General features: G+C 41.6%; 1 protein-coding gene across 2 annotated transcripts in view; it reads right to left on the reverse strand.

Annotated features, from left to right (window-relative positions):
• Atp10a (ATPase phospholipid transporting 10A (putative)) overlaps nt 1–23,033 on the reverse strand; it is a 174,810-nt gene that overhangs the window by 109,221 nt on the left and 42,556 nt on the right. The gene's annotated exons all lie outside the window — the stretch shown is intronic.

Here is a 23,033-nt window from a genome sequence, read left to right on the forward strand (position 1 = left end):
TTTGCAAGTTTGTACTATTATTTTTTATTTTAAATTACTATTGTAAAGACTCTCTCACAGAGTTGAGCTATCTTCAGTCTGGTCTAGCACCTGACTTTTCAGCAAAGGGCAATTGGAAGTGGGACCTCGGGTTCTGCCAAGGAACAGTGCCTAGGGCAGATAACCCCAAGAGAGCTCCTTCACATGAGTACTTGGCACCCATAACAATCAGCGACTGTCTTCTTGTGGGAGATGGGAAAATACCCCTTCAGAACTGTAGAGCACAGCACAGCCAAGCACCACTTTCACCCTGAGCATTGGTTCTATGTCTAGGTCATACTCTACAATGACATCTGTCAAACCAAAAGTATGTTGCCCAGAAACATCACCCTCTGCTACATCATGTTTCTATGAAGAACGAGAAGACATCTTGCTGTGGTGTACTTGGCCTTTGCAAACATGCAACCCGTTGGACTGCAAACTTGGGAAGCTAGACTCTTATCAGGGCAAGGGAAGGCCCCTCAGTGGCTGCCTTCTTTTTCTTGTCACTGATAACACAGAACCTGTTGGAAAAGCTTGTCTATGTCACCCACAATGGGTATACTTGGCCATAGCAATCCTGCCTACTGGAAAAACTGAACCCCAAAGCCAAAATATATTCTGGTCTCCCTGGGGCAAAATGTACATTGGAAGTACCTGGAAAAATGTGTCCCTCCTGCTTCAGAGCCTGAATCCCAGGAAAGGCCACACCCAGATCAATCAACCCCATGTCCTCCTGTGTAGAGAGGGGCAGCACATACTGTCAGCACTCTTCTACCTCTGGCCAGAAGTCTGGAGGGTCTCCCAGAACCCTTAAAGATAGCTGTATAGACCATGTGTTATAGAAATAAAAGGCCCATATGAATGACATATCATGGAAAGACACAAATATCAAAAGGTGTGGGAGAGTCAGGGTATCAGATGGCCTTCCACAGCCGGTCTGGAGAGTTTACAGAATGACCAGGGCACACCAGAACAAAGGGGAGCTTCAAATCACCAGCAGAAAAAGGAGCAACTTTTTTCTGCCTGTGAAGGGCTAGATTGCAATCTGGCTCAGCGGCTACCAGGTTCCTATGGCCAGAGAACACAGCAGTGTGGGGACACACAGCCCAGTCCCCAGGACATCCTGACAGCAGTCTGGGGACACAGAGCCCAGCCCCCAGGACATCCTGACAGCTTGCCAAATCTCCTCTCTTAGATCTGACACGTCCCCTCAGATCCACAAGCCAGAAAGAAATGTCCCACCTGAAGACCCAATTTGGACCTGCAGGTTTCCTCTGCTTCACCAGAAGTGTTTCCCTCTTTTACAGTTAGAGGGCTGAGCAAGTCTTAGGTAGCCAGCAACTTGAGATGAACCACAAAATTAACAAAAAAAAAAAAAAAACCAAAAACAAAAAAAACAAAAAAAACCCCACCTTGTTTAAAACAAGAACCAAACAAAACATTCACCTAAGTGACATCAACACACTCTGTAAAGAGGAGTCATGTCCCAGGGACAGCAGTGTGAGAGCGGGTCTGATCCAGACCAACTGGAGAGGGGTGGACTCAGAAAGAAGCTCTAAGCTCTAGAGCATAGCTCCTCAACTTCTGGCCCTGTCCCAACACGTATGTCAACCCCAGGAAGAGCAGCAACAGATCACGCTCAGGGCTCTTGGGGCTCCATGCTCAGCCACTCGGTTCAGAACCCAGCCAGTTTTCTGTGTTCATCTGATAAGGCACTCTATCCATTTATAAACGTTTAATGCGGCGTTTCCATAAACATTTGCACTGAGAAATCTTCAAACCAGAACACTTGATCAATACTATTTAGAGGTTTTGGTTTTTTGTTTTTGTTTTATTTTTTTTTAAACTTGTCAGTAAGACACTGAGCTCCCTGGGTCCTGGGTAGAGCAGATGAAAACAGTGTCACAGTCAAAAAAACAAAACAAAAAAAGGGGGGGGGGAGAAAAAGGCAATAAAGGTGCAACAATTACATTACTGTGTAAATTTTTTTAATAGAAAAATATTTAAATGTATGCAAAACAACACCGACAGAGAGAATACTAAAGGACAGATCATCAGTGTAGTTTCAGTTGGGTCCTGGGCTCCTATAAACTTCTCAGGTTTTTGAAGCCCTGGACACATGAGCTCCTACTCTGTTTACTCAAACTTCCAACAACTTCACACCCAGACAACTCTTCCTCCCTTTAGAACCTCAGTCTCTCTAGCTCTCTGTCTCTGTCTCTCTCTCTCTCTGTGTCTCATTCTCTTGCCCTCCTTCTTCCCTTTCTCCACTTTTCCAACTTATTATATTAATAATGGAGTGTGCTATGATGTGATATATGTGCACCATGTGGAATGAAAGGACCAGGCTAATTAGCATATCCATCACCTTAACAGCAAGAATGGATTCTTTCTCTCTAACAATTTTATCCAGCATCTCTATCTCTGTCAGCCCTAAGCTTCTGTTAACCTTCCTACAACTCCCTGCTGCTATGAGCTCTACTGTTTTAGAATTCACATGTACATGAGATTATACAAGTAGGAAGTTGTATTTCTGCATCTGAGTTATTTTGCTTAGCACGTTCTCCTCTGGGTCCATCCTTGCCTGTTGCTGCAAAAAACAGGATCTTATTAAGTGAAATAACATTACATCATGGATATATAGCACATATTCTCCACCTACTCATGTGCCGAGGACTGACTCAGTTCTTGTCAGTGGTACCCTAATAATAAGGTGCTACAGATATCTCTTCTATACACTGACTTCCATGGTCTGAATTTACAGTCCAAAGTGGGATGACTGAGTCATATAATTCTATTTTATCTTATTTGGTTTTTTTTTTTTTAAGTTGAGAGGAGACACGATATTTGTACATCCTTAATAGGCATGTCTTCCTCTTACTTAGGCCATTTTACTCTTTCTAGAATTATCCCAATATTAGAACATGTAATAGATAACTAGAGAGAACACACTGTAAGCCTTTGAGGAATGACCATGGTACTCATTAGAACTAATTTGCATTACCACCAAGAGTGTGTGCAAATTCTACACACACACCCTGTGTGGCAGTGGGATCTAAGGTCACAGAAATTATGCTTACAAATGAGAACATTCCTGAAATCACTTGAATAAGTAATGGGAAATTGAGTTATTGGTGCTACCCAACTGACTTGGTTAGTCTGCTCTGGGTAAAAGGAAATGAAAGGAAACTTGTTCCAATTGAAATAACCAACCTGAAAAGGGAGAACTGTTAGGTGCCTCCAGGGAGACAGGAGATCATGCAGAGTCTTCATAAAAGTGTGCATTAATTCACACTGTGCCTGTACATTATGGAATTTAATGCACACCTCTAATGAGCAGGCCGCTCATCCAACAGTCACCCATGCCCCAGGTAGACGACTGCAAAGCAGGAACCAGAGTCACAGTACACAGAGGTTATTTCTCTACTTAAACCCTGGCATGAGAAGTCATGATCTGCACAGCCCACTGGGTCTTGGACTAAGCATCCTCAAGTGCAAATCAGGTAACGAGGATAGTACAGTGTCTGCATCATAGGTAGCAGAGCTGGGTATATATTGTGTGACATATAGAAGTTTGTGAGTTTCCAGGACACACAAAACCACTCTACACAGGCCCACTCCTAATATCAACACCTGAGCTATTTATCAAACCTAAATTTACCCATGGTGTTTCCTGTCTAATCTGGTGGGGAAGAACTGCTTCTTCAGAAAAGACACCGTTCTGTTCTCTGCAGATCCTTGAGGTCACTGCCTCTACTCTGGCCTGTTCTCCCTGCACTCCGCACAATAGGGAAGCCATGGTGTCATAGCTCACCAGGTAAAAGTCCCAATACTTCTAAGTCCAACTTTCTTGGCTAAAGAATGGCACAAAATTAATCCAGGTTATTAAGTAGCTTGTTGCCAGCACTGGACAGAAGGCTGGACACTTCCTGGTACTCCAAGCCAAGGGTCTCATCAGCATTCTTATGAACAAAGAAGACATGTGTTCCACATGACTGGGTTCAGCAAGGTTCAACAGAAAACACAAAACTGCCGTTGTTCATTTGGTAAAACTACCTTCCTGTATTAAGTTAGCAAGATGTTGCTTAAGCCAGAATTTCTTGGGACCTCTCCATCTGGATACTTTCCTTCTTGGAGAACAGAACAGAAAATGCACTGTGGAAATGGCATAGCCCTTCATCCAGAGCTCTTGGGGCTACTTCATGCTACAGGGAGAATGGTGCTGGGCATGCACCCTGAGCACCTGCTTGAATCCCTGGAGGAGCTCTCCTGTATCTGCCACTGGCCTTCCTTGCTGCTATACCAGATTTTGACAAACTTAGTAGGTAATTCATTCAAGTGACTGTCTACTGGTCTATAGGCAAGAATTCCCAGCAGGTGAGCAAATTCAAGATCCCAACAGAGATCTGGGGGCCCAGGTAAAGGTTTCTTTCTCTGTGTCTCTCTCTCTATCTGTGTGTGTGTGTGTCTGTCTGTCTGCCTCTGTCTCTATGTCCCTGTCTCTCTCTCTCTCCCTCTGTCTCTCTCTCCCTGCCTCTCTCTCCCTGTCTCTCTGTCTCTCTCTCTCTTTCACACACACACACACACACACACACACACACACACACACACACACACACACCTTCTACAGGACACCTCTGTTCCTTAATATGCACCCCATCTTCAAAACCAGCAACAGTGACAAGTCTCTGCTTGAGCTGCCATCTCACTGCCTTTCTCTTCTGTGCTTTAGGAACCATGTGGCCACACTGTCCTATCCACATCATCTGAAACAACCTCCCTACAGATGGTTATCACATTAATGCCTACTTTCGCTCTGCCATGCAAACCAATAGACTCACAGCTTCTAACGATCTGGATGTGCACATCCTGAAGGCCTCTGTTGTGACTAAAATGGACTTTAAGCACAATTTACCTAGATCTATACTGTATACTTCAGGACACATGGCTGATGCACTGTGTTAATGCCGTTTCCCAGGATCCAATTTTAACCTGATGTTACTCCATATTGCATTAGCTATTGTTACAAATAATTGTTACAAATAATAAATTATTACAAAGTAATAATTTAATATACACATATGAAACTTCATCATGTAGATTTGGGTACCTGAGGTTCAAATCAGGGTCCTTGAAACAAACCCTACAGATACTGAGAAACAGAGGCCTTAAAAGAAAAAAAGCTGACTCCAAGTTTTAAAAATAGAATCCAAATAATTTTCCTTCTCAAATTCATTAACACGTGGAGATCACTAAACATTTCAGAGTTTTCTCCATTCAAACAAGGACCTACCTTTACTTTAAAAAGAAAGAGAAGAGGGAACACATTCATAGTGTGACTGACCACTCATATCTATAATCCCAGCACTCAGGAGCTGAGGAAGGTGGGTCTTGAACTTAAAATCAATCTGAGCTACACTGCAAGTTCCAGACCCACCTGGACTACACAATGGAACAAAGTCCAGAAAAAATAAATGGGAAAGCAAAAGTTAGGAGGAGAGCAGGCCTGAAATCTATACAATTTCCTTAGATTTGGGAAGATAGGGACTGGGAACTAGAAGCAAGGATAGCAGGCACATTTCCTATCTGCTGAAACAGTTTCCCAACCTACTTATTCTAACTGTAACAAGAAGCCCCCGTTACAAACAGCATACAGAAGGCACTGTCACATGGCGGAACATTATTAATTTTTTAAAGGAAAAGAATATGTAAAGTATATCATCTTACTGTCATATATTCCAAAAACATCAGTGACCTAAGAAGATGCTCCCTCTGATTGAGCTTTGTTCCCGGTGTAGAATAATCACAGCTCTTAATCCTGCAAATGACAGTAACAGGAGGCCTTCCTGCCTAGCAAAAGTGTTCTCCAGTCCTAAGGCTCATTCTCACTGTGGCACACTCCTTTACATCACTGTGGCAGACAGCTTAAAGGATTGCTTCCTCACAACCCACAGCTGGCCTCCAGTTGAGCTCAGTTCCCAGGGTGGGAAGACAGTCCACATACGTGACCACTACATACTATTACATCACCGCTCTCACCCACTAGGTTACCAGCGGGAATCTGTACTCCAACTACATGACAAACACTTTGGGGGAAATTGGCAGAACTTTCCTGAAGGTGGAAGTTTGACTTTACCTCAGCACTCAAGTCACAACAGACTTTCCAAGGCTTAGAAAGGGTCCCTGAAATAAGTGTAAGAACACGAAACTCTCCTGTGGACAGTAAAACACGAGTAGAAAATAAGAGACCAAGGCCCTGGCTAGGGATCCATGGAAAGGAGGCACTTGACGGCTGCAGTGTCCTCTGTGTTCCGCAGAGGCTTCCAGGCTGCATGGTGGACAGTAGGGACAGAGAAGAATGAGGAAAAATCACCAGTGGGAGGTGAAGGTGCCAGAAGATACCAGGTGGAAGAGAGCCCGAAAGACGGGCCTGGGAGAGCGCTCCTGCCTAGGAGGTGAAGGTTCAGGGAGATTTGGTGTGGGTGGAGCAACGGGAAACATGCTTTTCATTCTTATTTTCCTCAGGAATGCATTTCCTTTTAAAAACCAAAGAAAAAACTCACATGACGTGTCAAAGATTAACTGAAGAAATCAATGCTCTTCATCAGAAAGCTGCTGTGAACTTCTAAGAATGAACGTGTAGGACAGTCATACAAGGATGGCTTTTCCTTTCTTGTGTCTGTGCAATAAGGCCTATTTAAAGTAACACATAAATTATATTTGTGCTTTAAATGTTTCATTTTTATCTCATTTTCATTTTCTACTGGAAATGGGAAACTCCAAAGTCCTTCACATTCTGTATGGGCAGCTTGTGTGCCTGTGAGTAGCTTCCCAGCGAGGAAAGCTAGCCAGGACCGTCCTCCATACCACATGCCTTCTGTAATCATAGGAATGACACCATGTAACGAAGGAAGGCTTCCTGCCAAAAGTCCCCAAATGCAGGACCAATGAGATAACAGAAAAAGAAAAAAAAGAAACAAAAGAAAGAAAAAAGGAAAAAGAGATGGCCCTCTTTCCTGTGGGCTTTCTTCTCCGTTTGACCTCTGCACTACAGCCACCCAAGTGGTAATATCAGAGCTGATCATCCAAAGGGGAAGTTGAGCTCCTCTACCAAAGCAAGCTGTGAATTGCCCACGCCAGGGAATACAAACACTCAGCCTGACAGACAAGCCTGACAAACTGTCTGAGCAGAAGAAATTAATCCCGAGGTTGTTTCTTCCTTGTTTTTTATAACACCAAGGAGAGGGGCATTTATTCTGGAGACTTGCCTTAAAAGTCAGGATTATCCGCAGGGACTTTAACAAAGCACTAAAACTAGAGTGCTTAGCATCTGCCAGGCCCTCAGTTCAATTCCCAGGACACACAAATAGAAAAATCCGGTCATCAGAAGATTGTTGTGCGGTCCCTTGTCACCCTCTACGGTCCACAGCAATGTGAGGGAGGAGATGGTAACAGAGCAGGAAAAGAATCCTCAAAGAGCTTCCACACCCCAAACCTTTTTCTTTAATTATTAGATATATTCTTTATTTACATTTCAAATGATTTCCCCTTTCCTGGATGCCCCCTCCCCTAAAGTCCCATAAGTCTTCTTCCCTCCCCCTGTTCCCCAATCAACCCCTTCCCACTTCCCTGTCCTGGTATTCCCCTACACTGCTGCACTGAGTCTTTCCAGAAAACTGGGAATGATGCTTCCGGAAGACCCCTAGTATACCACACCTGGGCATATACCCAGAGGATTCCCCAGCATATAATAAGGATACATGCTCCGCTATGTTCATATTATCCCAACCCTTTTTGTGCAATCTGCTGCCACATAATCCAAGAACCTGGGTCCTAGTCACTTCAGAGTACAGCTGTTATAAAAAACAATGGAGTTTCTGAGGACAGGTTCCACAGCAGAAGTCCCCAAGCTCAGAGAAGCTTCTTACCTCCAAAGAAACTTGAGGTACCTGCAACGCTCAGCATGTACACCACATGCAGTCTGAGGCCTGGCGTGGTCCAATGCTTATATCTGTCTCTTACGTCATTTCTCTAAATCCGGAGATGTTCTAAGAAATGAATCTTGTGTACTTGTTTTCAAAACAGTAGTGCCGATAGGGTTCTGCAAACGCTAAAAGTACACACTGATGGATGCTGGCAAAAGCGGCCAGTAGCCAAACAAAGCTCAAATCGTGGGTCCAACAGGGTTTGCCTCATCACTACCTTTAAAAGCCACAAAATCACTGGGATGTATTTGTACCGAATGGTACACAGAGGGCAAGCAGTTCCAACCACAGGAACAGACAAATGATGAAAGCCCAGCAGTAAGCATTGAGGTCAGGGAGATGAGAGTGTGTGAAAACACGGTAAATTCCACGAGAGCTAAATGGAAGTCATCCTGCATCATCCCTGCCACCCACGGCGTCACTCTTCAGACAATGCAATGCTGACCTGAGCCCCGATCTAATCTAGCTATAACTGAGTTGCATGCGTTTACTTATTCATGGCAGGCACTGCAGGGGTGGTACCCAGACCTCTGTCACTAGAGCCACACTCACAAGCCCAGTAAGCTCTACTTTAAAAACTGTTTTTATTACAGTTATTGATATGGGGAGAGTGACATGGATGTGCCACGATGTGCACGTGAAGGTCGGTGCAGATTGCAAGAGTAAATTCTCCTTCCACAGCGTCCCAAGGATCACATTCTGGTCATCAGATGTGGTGCCAAGTACCTTTACACACTGAGCCCAAGCTGCACCTCTTAAAGGGGTCTGGAATTGTATCATCAGACAAAGCTCACAGCCTTCCATCCTGCCTAGAGGATGCCTTGACCAGAATTTGTGTTAGTGGTCACGTATGTCTTTAATTCCAGCACTTGGGAGGCAGAGTCAGGCAGATTTTTGAGTTTGAGGCCAGCCTGGTCTACAGAGTGAGTTCCAGGACAGCCAGGGATACACAGAGAAACCCTGTCTTGAACACCCCACACACACACACAAAATAAAAACCCATAAATACTTGAAAGTTATCTTTACAACAATAGGAGCATGTCAGACATAACTCATTGCAAAGTAGGCAAGCTCAAGGAAGGTACCCTGTCCAAATCCAGCAGACTCTCCTAGGTGGAATGGGGCCATTTTAGGGTATCGTGCATGACCTGTAAAACATACAGGAACCTCTGAGACAGAGGCAATCTTTTCTTACAGACTGGGACTTGCCACCAAGAATAAAAAAATTCCTTGCAGCAAAACACACAGCTGGAAAAAAAGGAGAAGATGGAACTAAGAAGGAAATCTGAGGTAAAGCCCAAGAAAAGACAAAAAGGACCATCCGGAGGCACGCCGAGGGAGCCCTAGTACCCGCCAGTACGGAGACTCCACACTTGAGGGACTCCTCTGCCTTTTCACAGTGGCTCCCTCTGACCCGGCAGAAAATAAGCATCCCTGGAGATGATGCATATGCTACTATTTTTACTTCTTTATTTAGAGCCAGTCTCACTTGCTGGCCTGGGACTTCTGCTATTTTTAAAGTGTTTGTAGCAGAACTATAGGTAGAAAGTAATGTGAAAACTTACAAGAAAGGAGATTTTAAAAGCATTTGTGAGGTGATGGGATGATACCATCAGTGCATGTGATGCTTGATCCCGACAGAACAGCCTAACCCACCGGGCCTCTGAGGGCTTCCATGGTCCCAGCGTCATTCCAGGCAGGACCTTCCCTGCTTTCATTACTATAAGTACTGAGACAGATCAGAATGCCCTCTTGCCAGAGGAAACTTTGACATGCTACTAGAAGTTTGTAGGCAGGCTGAGTGCTATAACCCTGGTGGGTACATAGTCTCAAATGAGATGCTACAAACTCACTCAACACTTGCTCAAATAGCCTAATTCAACACGTATTCCCTCTGAAATGGATCAAAACATAATTGAGCAGGTGCAGTACTCATCGTGGGGAAGAAAAATCATTCATAGTCATACCTAGTTGTGAGCTCTGTGAACTCCAACAGTGACCAGCATGGCAAGCTATATCTATGGGTATAAGAGTGGAAGGTGTTATTGGGATAAAATTCTCTTCCTTATTAAATTTAAGGCCCACTCAACAAGAGGGAAACACATACCTGGAATTGCAAATCTGATCAATAACACAGACTTTTGGAGCTCATAAGCTCAGTGATGAACCTGCTACTATTATTTAGATAAATGAACCCAGTATTAGGCTGTTCCCTAAGTCATATCCCTCCATCCACACATTAGTGCAGCGAAGTTTGTTGATGCTGTCGAAAGCGGTTAACCCAGAAATTTAGGATTGGTCAAAGTAAAAAGAGTATCAATGGAGAGTTCAGCCACAAATGGTGCATCTCAACCACACCTTCATCTGTAAGACTTAGAGACCATCATGAAAGAGGGGGCAGAAGAGTGGAAGCGCCAGGGCCTGGGGGGACCAGAATGAGAACGTGTCTTCTAGATATAAGACCACTACACTCATTAATTCACAGCTTCAGTGCTTGCCTGCATAGGATCAAGCCAGTCAACATTTTAGCATGAAATAAAAACAGGTTCTATGAGTTCCTACCCCTACTGAGGAGCTATGGATATCTAATGCTTTTATCCCATTCCATAGTTGTATTTATTTATCAATCTCAATGGGTAGTCATATACACAAACACATTTAAATAAATAGGATATGGAATTAAAGAGGACCCCAAGTTGAGGGGGGTAGCATAGCGAGGTTGGGTGGATTAGGAAGAAGAAATGGGTAGGAGTTGGGATGAATCTGATCAAAATACATCCTATGAAATAATAAAATAGTTAATAAAAAGGTTTCAGATATATTTAAATATATATTTAACCACACACACACACACACACACACACACACACACACCCGGCAGAGTCAATGTTTCCTAAGAGCAAAACTGTAAACTGTGGGCTGGGCTGGGCTCTCTATACAGCTGAAAACTAGGAGTTAAAACCGAAATCATTTTTCACGTTAGTGTCTTTTTTTTTTTTAATTGTTTTCTTAGTTTCTGAGTATTCGCTGGCAAAGACCATGGTATCAATCACACTCAAAACAACAAAGCAGGAAACAGGAGCCAGGACGCAGCTCCTCGCCTGCCACAGAGAACTTCTGTAGTTTGATAGCATGCTCTGTACACGGGACAAAACTGTTTGTTTCTGCTTTGTAGTGTGCAGTGCTGTGTTCTACTGCTGAACAATCATTCCAAGGAAATATTACTACAAAAATAAATACATTGCTTGTTTCATTCAAAGCAAAGGGAAATATCTGAGGCTCCCTGAGCACACCCACGAGCCTTTCCCTACAACACTTTACGTTTGTTCCTACGCCTGTAAGAACGTTTTGTTGATGGTATCTAAGTCTTAATTTATCTACAATCAACCTGATTCAAGTACAGAGGAAAAAAATACTCATTTTGTTCCATTTTAAATTAAAGCAAGATTTATTTGCTTTGTTTTATTTTTTTGGGATGGGGAGGGTGTCTTTATTTTTCTTTCAACTTAGGGGAACATGCTATTTAGTATTATTTTTCTCTTGGCAGCCAAATGCATTATTAATCTCTGAACTGGATGTTTTTTAAGAAAAAAAGTATTATTTTCTTATTTTTGACAGGATTTACTCCTGCTCATTGCTAACAGAGGACGACCTTGACCCTCCCACTTCCCCTTCAGAGTGCTGGCATTACTGGCATGTGATTCCAATGTCCTTGGTTTTGTGAGATGCTAGGGACCGAAGCTAGGGCTTCCTTCATTTTGCAAGCACTCTAAAAAGTGAGTGAGAGCCCCAACTCCAAATAAATTATTTTTTCAGCAATGGCCACAGGTCCACTTCTAATAAAGATGCTGTTACAAGCCCAGGATCTAACCCCCTACACATCAAACAAGTAACACATTTTTAACTTGTGTTTTATCCTCCAAACTATAGAAACATAGATAAGGATCCTACTTCAAAGGCAAAGGCATGCCCTTTTCCTGCCAGCCCATTTCATTTTCTGTAGTCTCCAGGAATAAGTCAAGGCAGTACCCTGGTCTCAAGCAGAACCATAGAGCTTGGCGTACAGAGAGAGCAAGGGAACAAGAAGTTGCAGAGCGGACCCTCCGAGGACCCCTAGGAAGTACCCTCTCGGGGTCCTCGGAGGGTCCCACTGGAGCTTTGGCCAAGTCTTGATGAGGAAAGAGAGGAGGAACAGGAGTCACAGAGGCGCTGAGTTGAGCATCTCAAAAACAGTTCTAGTTCTCACCACTTGGGAGAGAAAAACCGGACAGTTCAGAGGCGAACAGGTGAACTAGTGGATGTTATCTCAGTTGTTGGGAAAAGTGAGCCCTGGAAAAAGGGCTGCTTGGATCCCACCTAGGCAAAGTGCAAAGGAGGCCTCAGAGAACCAAACAGAGTACGTTAACTGATCCTAAAACCACTTGGGAGTCTACAGCCATACCAGCCTGAATGCACCGGACCTCATCTAAACTCACTCAGAACCTGTCTATACAGGAGCATAAATGGCCACAATTCTGTAAGGCACAGTGCACCAAGGGAGCCTCTAACAAAAAGATGTCAGGCATGCAAAAAAAAAAAAGCAGGAAAATGCACACACTACAAAGACAGTAAGAATGACATGAGAGAAAGAGCCAGAAATGACACAGACGATAAAAATGAACTTATGTCAACACAGCTGATATGTCCACGCATCTGAAAAGACAGAGGGAAGACTCAAGCATATAGAGACATGCATAGAATGGTTTTTAAAAATACTTTTAAGGATGTGAACCAACTGTATAGATTTAAAAATCTATAAACACAGATAAGATTAACCGACTATAAGAACTCTGTGTGTGTGTGTGTGTGTGTGTGTGTGTGTGTGTGTGTGTGTGTGAGAGAGAGAGAGAGAGAGAGAGAGAGAGAGAGAGAGAGAGAGCTCCTGAACCTGAAGAGGCAACATAAGATCCAATATGAAACAGTCAAAAAGAACAAGAACAGTAAGCTGATACAGTTATAAACAGAACCCAGCTGAGGCTAACAAAAGGATTTTCAAGATTTTTCAAATATGATGAAAAACTACAGCCAACATTCAAAATGTTCAAAGAGTCCCAAAGAAGAAAACAAAAACAAAACAAAACAAAACCGCTAGACTCAGGCTCACAAAACTGCTGAAAATTAGCAACTAAATTGTAAACACAGGAGTAACAAATGATGTTCAAATAGGTAGAGATAAAGACAATGACCAAATCCCATGAGAAACACTGAAGCAAAAAGACAGACTGAAAAAAAAAAGATGAATCCTATAATTTTCCACCTTAAAAATGTATTTTGAAAATGAGATAAAGACGTTCCTAAACTTATAAAAATGGACATAACTTATTAAGGGCAAGATGGACAATTAAAGTTAGTCCTTTCCAGCATAATTAAACTGTCTGGGAGAGTCTGCAATGGTGCCAGAGAACAGAGGGTTCCACACTGGAGATGGTGCCGTCTACCTAGTTTCCCTGACAATGGCTGATGATCAACACCATGAGACTTGGATCCAAACCCATTCGTCTTTCACCATCACTGTCTAAGGTAAGTGGGACTCTGTGAAGTATCCATTTCCTTGTGATCCCTAGAGATGGCAAGTTGTAGAACTGGCTTGACAGGAGCCAGTCTCTTGAAACAGGCTATTGCACACTGCCTTTGGCACTATATTCTTTCTAGTTTGGGAACTCATTTTGTGTCTATGACAAGGTGAAGAGAACTACTTTTAATTTCCCTGCTGAGGGCAAGGACACAATACTATGAAGTCTGTCAGAGTCTGGGATCGATGCTGAAAACAGATGACAACGTGCGCCAATATTTGTATTTCTTTTGTATGTAAACAATGTGCTTTAGGAACTGGAAATATCCATCTGGTTTGTGAGCAATAAGTTTGTAAGAAAGTTCTCTCCAGGGACCAGAATACCCTTTTAAAGAAAATGATGCTACAACTGAGTTCCAGATGGCTTGGTTCTGCATACCTGAACAGAATACCCTCCACCTCCTATATTCTCTAGCAAGCTTGCCCAAGCTACAAAGCACAGAGGTTTAATTCCATGAAACCCAGTTAACCAGCACAAACATTAAGGCCAGAGATAGATGCCCACCACACAGTTATGGTTAGTTTTAGGATACTGACTAGCAGAGATTAGCAGTGCCCTAAATGATTACCATGACTTCCAACCTCAGATCAAGAACTGTGTGCAAGGGCTTTACCTTGCATTCACATGTTCCAGCCTGGATCCTCTTAGTATAAGTACACAGCCTTCTCATTCCACACAAGAGCAAAGGTAGCACAGTCTAGTCCAAGGTTCTGAGTCTAGCACTCCTGAGACCCCATAGAAGGTCTATTCTATGGGGCACTGGGACACTGTGATAAGTTGTCAACAGTTGCAAGGTCCTCTAAAAATGGCTATCAAAAAGATACTTGTGAGCATCTCCGTGCCAAATTTATTGGGAAACTCAGCCAATACTGCAACTACATAGGCCTATATCCCGGGGTGAACTGGCTGTTGCAGACACACGGTGCCTCCACCAAGAGCCAAGACCCTTGTACCACTAGCTAAACTCTCAAGGTCTCATACACACATACACACACACACACACACACACACACACATACACACACACATATGTATACACCCCTGTCATGGGTCCTCACAACACTTACTCCTCCCACCAATTCAAAACTTTCCTGTGACCAGAGTGACCAGTCAGTAAGAGGGAACATTTTGCATTGAGGGCGTGGCACAGTAGTAAGAGTGCTTGTGTGGCATGGCCCGGGCACCAGGATTTAAATATATCAGCTCCATCAAAGGCAAAGCAAATGCCCAAAACATCAGATTACTTCTGCTGGTTATTGTAGGAACACATACTAAGGGCAAACCTGAATGTATTTTTGAAAAATAAGAAAACAAAAGAGTTTAAAATGACTATATGTATGAAAAATGGCTTTCCTCACGAAAATAAAAATATCAACATGCTATACAACTGATTTCTTTCATTTGCTAGCCATTTAGGGACAATAGCAACTGGCTGGCTCCCTTCAGCTGATACATTTTTGTTTTAAATGGAGTAATACCGTTTTGCTTCAATTGACTCGTATCAGCTCTGCCTTTTGTGAGCATATGGAAACTTTACCTTTCCAATTCAAGTTGGAGAACCCAAGACTTAATTTAGAATCATGTATTATGGAAAAGTTTTAAGAAAAGAAAAAAAATGACATCATAAAAATATGTTCATAGCAAAGAAACTAAACCAGCTTTAAAATTTAATTAATAGGACAACCAGAAAAATTAACTCAAGCAATACCCATTTGTTTCTTTACTAGCAAGAATACATAGATTTTTATGGTTTGAAACATTTGTAGTTGCTGTAAATTTGCTGAGCAATAGAAATTATGAATGAAATAAAACTCATTCTGCTTTCTGACTTTGCTTTTTAAAAAAAAAAGATGAAAAATATGGAAATCTGCACAAAGTCAAAGTCTTTGACTTTCCTTCCAATATGGCCTAAAGAATAAACTGGGCTTCATATAAAGCAAAAATTCACATTTCTGTTAATGATTCATGGCAGAGCAAAACACAGAGAATTTAAAACTTGTCTAGCTCTTGTTTTTTATTCAACATTTTCAAAATCCTGAAAATCCATTAGTAGTACCATTAAAAAACTAAAGAGAAACTTTAGTCACAGTTGCTTCTCTTGTTCCTTAGTATCAAGAGTCAGGTCGCAGATTTGAAACAGTACACATGGTCTTACAAGAAATTAATGAGAAAAAAAATAACGACTGTCTTACTTTTTTAACTACATTAATTGTTTTAATTTTTTTTTTTTTTGCAGTATTAGGAATGGAACCCAAGACCTCCTATGTATTTTTTAGGTCCTCTATAATTAAGCTTCAACCCAGAACAATCACTGATTTCTGAGCTCTGACCTATACACAAAGTCAACAGATCTTGAAGCCTTCTCTTCACTAGGGGAAAATAAACACCAAAAGCTCAAATTGAGAATGAAGGTTGAATTCCTCCTGCTATTCATATTGCAGACTACTGAAAATAAGTGCCTCTGGCTTAGAATTTAATAGAATTTGATAAAAATAAGGTAAAAAATAAAAAGTTTTCTGATTGGAATGTATAACTTACTTCATCTCTGCAATTCTATGCACCTATTCTCTAACCATGCACATCTGTACACAACTGGAAAGTAAGTCAATGCGACTCAATACGGACATTTAATGAAGGATTACATGATGCCACAAATGTAGGTACATCGATCAACAATAAATTCAAACTCCGGGCATAGTGGCATATACCTATAATCCCCACACTGGGGAAGTGAAGGCACAAGGGTCAATAGTTCAAGGTCATTGTTAGCTATTTAGTAAGTAAAAGGACCGCCTGTGTTATATGAGTACCTGTCTCATAATTAATGAATAGCTAATTAAAATAAACTAGAAGAATCAAATTCCATTAATAGGAAGACTCTTCAAAGAATAACATTTTGAATGAAGTGCGCACGCGCGCGCACGCACACACACACACACACACACACACACACACACATGACATACCACTACCCATATTTGGAAATAAAATTTCACTTAGCCTACTTCATGTTACAAAAGTATCTAAAAACTGATAGAGTAACTTACATGTGATAACAGACAACAGCTGTCCAGATCTCCCTGTGGTCAGACCTTTTGTACCTAAAACTGAGTGTATTCACAAATCATAAAGATGACTTGTATTACGGTGATGATTGTGGACATTCTACTTGTACAATACATTTCTACAGATAGCACATGCACACTTAACACTCATTTTTCTTTTCCATTAGAAATTTTAATGTTCTGGTTAACTGAATTCTATTGAAATACCTGGGAGACCCATGTTTCTGAGCACACACACATACACACACACACACACACACACACATACACACACACTACACTATGTACTATATACATTATATTATTTACTGCTGTGTCGTGATCAAAAATTAAATATATTAAAGAAAGGATGGCTTATTTTGACCCATGGCTTCAGGGAGACTTCAATGTATCATGGTGGGAAGTTATATATGGCAGGAGCATATGACATAAATTCCTCATATCACTGAGCAACCAGGAAACCAGAGGTGGTACTATTACTTTCGAAGTTCTGCCCCTAGTGGCTTATTTCTACAAGTCAGGCCCCACCTCCTAGAGTCTCCACAGCTTCTCAAAACACTGGAGAACAAGCTTTCAAAACAAGAGCCACTAGACCCCAAACCTTAAAGACCAAATACATTTCACCACCAACTCAATCATAAATCCCATAAAAATCATCTTTGAGAGAACAATATTACTACTGAATGTTTCATCTTAGGATGAAAGTGAAGTCTGCATGGCCCATGATAACTCTGAACAACTGATTCTTCTGCCTCTACTTCCCACGTGCTGATATTACAAGCACATGTTATCCATCATTCCTATTTATGGGGATCTGGGCACTAATCTATGACACTGTTCAAACCAGGAAAGTATTTTACAAACCTGGGTTCATCCCCAGTGCCTATAGAGATAGTACTAAATGGCCAGTTTTAACCTTACAAAATCAATTGAAAAAAAAATAGACCATTTTAAACTTGAAAAGCATATTATTGGTCCTCCTTATGAGAAAATCTTAAGAAAAAGCAGTAAATTAATGTGAAACATTTTATAATAGAAGATAGTTAAGAAATATACCAAATTATACAGGCAAAAATTTTAAAGTAGAGTTGGTAGAACTACGATCACAGTTACAATTTTAAATAGAGCAGCCTGATTCTCAGGACTAGCTTCATATGTATCAGCAACAACCAGCTCAAAACTTCAGGAGAAGGGTCAAAAGGGGTCCAAGGACAGTAATCCGTTCACAACAACCTAAAGTGACAAAAGGCAAAGAAATAGAACTTATGGGAAATATTCACACTGAGAAAATGGCAGTAGCCTATGCTACTTAACAAGGCCCTGTTGCAAATGAAGAAATGTGTTTGTTCACCTAGCATGCTTTTTGAACCGGAAAGTATGAGAAAAAAATAACAAGGAATACTCATAAGCTACAAGAAGAAGGTGTTTTCTGACTGGCTTAAAGGGGCTGGAGGATGCAGGACGGGATGGCCTGAGGAGAAGCACTTCCCACACACCAGGTTGATGGCAGTTCTCCATGTGTGAGAGAACCAGATCAGACCCGGTGGGAAAGTTGACAGTAGATATTCTCTGTAGAAAAAAACCCAATAGATAAAAATAGATAAAGATCCAACCTCAGTGATGGAAATTTTCACCACCATGCACTACAAAGTTTATAAATATATGTTCAGGTTGTATGTGATAACATCAGTGGCTAGAATTTAAAAAAAAATGTTTACAAATTTATATGCAATCTCCATACCGAAAAAGACAATAAAGATAATAATATTTAATTGATGAAGAAGAGTGAATTCAATAAATGCTTACTGGGACAATTCATTATATGAAAGGGGAAATAGAGGTATGAGAGATGAAACCCAGGCCATGGCTCCTGTCTGCAATCCCTGTACTGAGGAGGCTGAAGCCTTAGGATCAGAGAGATCCAGGCTAGCCTAGGTCTACTCAGTGAGGTGGAAGTGAGTCTAGACTACAGACCATATTTCAGAATGGAAGAAAGGAATGGCACTCTCTTCCTCGGCATGTTCACGGTCCTATGTCCAGTCACAAGCACTGTCTGAGAAAGGCGACAAATCGAGATAGGAAAAAAATAAGACAAGAGAACTGGGTGGAGCTACATGAGTAGGCGTGAGGCTCCTCATCCAACCTCCAGCTAAAGCCAGCAGGACCAGAGCATCTCTCTCCTAGTTAGCGTCTGTCCTCTTGACACCGCCGGACGTTATCTCAGAGGGTGTTAGTGTGAGGACTGTCTGGAGAATACAGGCCCAGGGGCACATCTGTGAACTATGTTCCTGACTTCTAATTGATGCAGGAGGAGAACCCCACACTGCAGGCCGTAGTGCCCCTAGGCAGTAGTGGGCCAGATAAACCCTTTCCTCCCCTAAGTTGTCTTTGGTCAGTGTGTTTTTATCACAACAACAGGAGGCAAACTATAAGAGGACCCCTCAGGGTTTCAGGAATATTTTAAGATTTTGGATTTAAAGAAAAAAAAGAAAAAAGTATAAGCTTAAGCAAATTCTCATATTTGCAAGTCAAAAATAAGCTTACCAGTGTTAACGATGGTGTGGGAAACTTGTATGCACTGTGCCTACACACTTCCACCACTTACACGTTAAAAAAACAAAAAAAAAAAAAAAAGATTGTCGGGTTTAAAAACCCAGAAGTGTAAGTGTGGCTTGGTGGATAAGGGATTGCTCGGTGTGCACAAGGTTCTGGATTTGATTACTAACCTTCCAAAATTCATAATTTTTTAAGGAAATGGAAAAATCGGGTTTTTTTTTTTAAGAAAAAAAAACAAAATGTAACTAATAACCTTAAAGAAACAGTGTTCACTCTCCCTGGAGACACAGCCAGATATTTCAAGAGGAGACACCGAATATTAAAGAGAGGAAGCTTGGGCTAAACAAGCAAGTACTAAGATTTTAGGGTTAGGGAGAGGGTTCAGCACTAGGCATGCAAGCCTGATAACCAAGGTTGGATCCAGGGAGCCCACACAGAAGGAAGGAGTGCTATAACCCCAGAACTCCTGTGGTGAGAGTCAGAGACAGATGATCAGACTGAGAAGCTGGCAGGATGCAAGGCAGCAGTAGAAACAAGCTCTATCTCAGCAAGGCAGAAGACAACTAACTTCTTAAAGTTGTACTCTAATATGGACCGTATGCCTCCACATGTGCCATAACACACGTGTACGCACACACAGGCACAAACAAGCATACTCATATGGACAAACACACAATAAAGCAATACATACATATGCATGTACACACACACAAATTTGTCTGAGAGGAGCTATAGACACCATTACTACACTTAGCCAATAGTGAAATAATGATAACAGTCTTGTAAACAGAAACTTTGTCGTCTTTAAAAATCACGATTCTACCTGGGTGCTGTAATCTTAGCACTGGGAAGGCAGAGGGAGGCAGATCTCTGAATTTGATCAGCTCGGTCTACAGAGCAACTTCCAGGACAGACAGAGTTATACAAAGAAACCTTGTCTCACTGAAACACACACACATTTCTGCAGAATACTTTATGACACAATAAATATAATCATAGTGAACTGACAGGGATATAAAGCTACAAGGATACACCAAGACACAGCTGGAGTCAATGGTAGGGAATTATCCCAGAGAACAATCATGCAGTATCATGGGAATTAGTGGGATCCTAAATCTTCAGCTGGGAACTGTGGCCCAAACATGTCTCCATCAAGAATGACTTGTATTTATTTCAGTAATACATTAAACTTTTAACCTGGATTATAACTGTGGGACACTGTGTGGACTTCTCATCAGCCATGTTCCATCCTGTCCCTGGTGACCAAAGGATCAGAGTGCCAAGATCATACTCCCATGGTCTACCACACAATAAGGCTGTGAGGTAGGTATACAGTATTCCGACTCCTAGAGGAACACAGGGTATAAATTTCATACACAATCGACAATGAAAATGATCACCATAGCAGCAAGGGAAACAAACCTCAGGTCCACCTCCCACCACAAGCAAACCGCAGAGCTCTCACACTCTTCCTCCTGCAAGCTGTGTTTCTCTAGCTCTTGCCTTCTCTCACACGCTCTTTCTCCTTTATACGGTATATTATCAGTTCACAGCTGAACACATTTCACTCATTCGTTCTGTTAATTTTGACTCTCTCTCCTCTCTCTCTCTCCCCCTCTCTCTTCCTCTCTCTGTTTCTCCGTCTGTCTGTCTCCTCTCTCTGTCTCTCTGTCTCTCTCCCTCTCTCTCTCTCCTCCCTCTGCCCCCCTCTGCTAGGTTGGCCTCTAACTCCCAGCAGCTGGGAGTTACAGGCTGAGTGAATGTCAAGGCTAATCAAACTGAATTGCAACTTCCCTCTAAAATAAAAGCAAATTAGGTTCTTATGAGGTCATTCTCCTTCACTTAAGTTTTCATCTATGGACACAAACTGACATCTATGAAGTTACGAACCATTGAGCCTACACAAGAATTCCTGATGCTTCTGCATTGTGCAAACTTAAAGATGTTCACCAACTATTGGTGGAAATAATATTTTAACATAGTAGAGCATAGTTTAAAAATTCTAAAATCTCAAAATCTGGGTCTGAGTTTAGAAATCCTGTATTGATTTTGAGTTAAACGTATTCATTAATATATATTTAATGAAAGTTTGGCTTCAAAAACCTAAATGAACCACCTAAAACTCTAAAAGCAAACAAGCAAGTAAACAAAAAAACCACTCAGGTGGAACAATTCAACACTGCAGGCTCTGGTTTTCTGGATAGGATCCCCAGAGCACAGTGAAAAACAGTGAAAAACTGGCAAATGAGATTCCATCGGGGGCTGGAGAGATGGCTCAGTGGTTCAAGAGACTCTTCTTCCAGAGGTCCTGAGTTCAATTCCCAACAACCACATGGTGGCTCACAACCATCCGTAATGGGATCTGATACCCTCTTCTGGTGTGTCTGAAGACATTGACAGTGTACTCACATATACAAAATAAATTGAGAGAGAGACGGGGAGAAAGAGAGAGAGAGAGAGAGAGAGAGAGAGAGAGAGGGAGGGAGGGAGGGAGGGAGGGAGGAAGGAAGGAAGGAAGGAAGGAAGGAAGGAAGGAAGGAAGGAAGGAAGGAAGGAAGGAAGGGAAAGTCCCAGGAGATTCCATCAGTCTGAAATGCTCCTCCACAGCACAGGGAGGAGCAACTGAAACGATACCCAAAGAATGGGTAGTTTTGACCAACTCCCATTTGACAAACGGTTAATATTTGGAATGATTACGAAGGTTGAAGAACTTAACAAAATATAAAAAAAAGTTTGATGTCATTAGCCATCTAGCAAATGCATCAATCCACAAACTGATGCCAGCGCATTCCAGTCAAAATGGCTATTATAAAAATAAATTCAGAAATAAAAATAAAATTGTTATTTAAATTGATTGTATCATAAAATATTTATTCCTAATAAACATTTTTATTTATTATAAATATGAAATATTTTATTATTAATAACATCTATAATAAATGTTATTTATATTAAACTGATAACATAAAATAAGGAGACATGACACAGCAGTTAAGAGCAATGGCTGCTCTTCCAGAGGTCCTGAGTTCAGTTCCCAGCAACCACAAGGTGGCTCAGTACCATAAGTGGATCTGATGCCCTCTTCTGGCACACATGCAGATAGAGCACTCATATACATAAAATAAGAAATAAAATAAAATAACTGCTGGGGAGGAGGAAGAATGTAAAACATGTAGTCACATAGAGAATAGTATATATGATCCCCTCCCACCATCCCCACCACCAAGAAAATAACACTCAAAACGGATGTGCCAGATGATCCCATAATCCCACTTTGGGCCATAGGTCCAAAAGAAATAAAATCTCCTATCAAATGGATCCCTATGGCCCTAGGTTCACTCCAGTACAACTGCCAAGATACAGAATTAACATCTGCCTGTGAGCAGACAAAAGGGTAAGGAAAGCGTATAGACAGACAGTGAAATTTCACTTGGGCGTAAAGGATGAAAGTTACCTGTTACCTGCAGCACAGCACACAGAACTGGGTGACATTAGGCTCAGTTAGATAAGCCAGACACAGAGCAACGGGCAGCACCCATTCTCTCCTGTGTGGAGACTAAAAGAAAGATGAAGAGGAGATTGCTAGAGATTAGAACGGGTGGCCAGGATGCGTGCATGCATGAACCCCTTTAATACCTCTATTAATACATGTTGGTAAATGAATTTTTAAAAGGCAAAATAGTATAGATAGGCACTGGCAACAGATGGAAATTCCTTTGTATCTTCTTTATATTCATAACGATATTGTTAGTAATAATAGTAATGAGTAGTTTTTAAGCTCTTACAGTGTATAG

The sequence above is a fragment of the Apodemus sylvaticus genome, chromosome 1 (assembly GCF_947179515.1).
Source record: "Apodemus sylvaticus chromosome 1, mApoSyl1.1, whole genome shotgun sequence".
NCBI classification, from domain to species: domain Eukaryota; kingdom Metazoa; phylum Chordata; class Mammalia; order Rodentia; family Muridae; genus Apodemus; species Apodemus sylvaticus.